The following is a 1,198-nucleotide window of genomic DNA, read 5'->3' as shown; positions in this document are numbered from 1 at the left end:
TCATTAATTAAGCAACTGTTATGTGCTAGAAACAGAGCCAAATTTGCATCTCCAGAAACTCCTTTCTCTTGATTTTTCAAAGGTCTGGAATGTAATATGTTGCTTCTACTGCCAACTAGATGTACAGTGAACAGAATATTGCATCTGGAGCCAGAGAATCCTGAATTCAAATGTGACTCTTATTAGCTGAATGACTTGAACAAGTCACCTAATTTGTCTGTCTCAGTTTCCTTATTTGTAAAATTTGGATAATAGTAGCATCTACCTTCTAATATTTGGAAAGTAATATTTGCTATACAAATACTAGCTATTATTATCTTCCTTACTTTTGTATTGTCACCTTCCTAACTTTTCTTGAAGAACAGTGAGAATACCATAAGCCCATTCCTCATTCTCCAATTATTAGCATTCTTCCCTCAAATTACTTTGCATTTTTTAGCATATGCTTTCATTGCATGACTTGCACACCAGCAGAGCATAAACTGAGGGCAGGCAAGGTCTGTGTTTTCCTTCCATCTTCACCTAATTCAGTGCCTTAAACAGCAGAAATTAATATATTTATTAATAAATATTTGTTGAACTGAGGTCAACAAAATACCCCTTATCTAACTCATAGTGTTTGAAATTCTGAAGTTAAAAATGGTTTAAAGCATTGCTGTCTCTAAATTCCCTTTAAAATCTGTAGATTTTAAATTTTTGATTTAGCCAATACAATCTAACAAGCATTTATTGGGTACTTACCATGTATATAATATCATTTTACTCTTTGGCAGCTAGCTGAAACATAGGACACTAAAGGAATAGAATATTTGTTAATAGAAAAAGTGGAGAAATGGATCTGAAACTGACTATTGTAAGGGAAGGATAGAATCAAATTGATTTCAAATGCTTAAGAGCCAAATGTCTTCAGCTACACTGAGGTAAAGTGTCTGACACAATTAATAAGGAGAGGCATAAGCAAATCCCTTATTGACCATTTTTCCTAAGGCATTCTCTGCAACCTAGTTTTTTCAGTTTATTGGTTCATATCCCAATCAGTGTTGTATCCAACTCTCTAGGAACTCTAGGAAACCCACAATAGCCTGGATATGTACCAACGTGGTCAAATCCTCCTTGCCAGCATTTTCCAAAATTACAATTTGCCAGTTTGAAAGTTTCCCCATATAAGCTACCCAAATGTTCCCTCATCACTTTGGAA

Source organism: Antechinus flavipes, chromosome 3 (genome assembly GCF_016432865.1).
Source record: "Antechinus flavipes isolate AdamAnt ecotype Samford, QLD, Australia chromosome 3, AdamAnt_v2, whole genome shotgun sequence".
Taxonomy (NCBI): domain Eukaryota; kingdom Metazoa; phylum Chordata; class Mammalia; order Dasyuromorphia; family Dasyuridae; genus Antechinus; species Antechinus flavipes.
The sequence above is the reverse complement of the archived record's forward strand: the minus strand, read 5'-3'. Positions refer to the sequence as shown.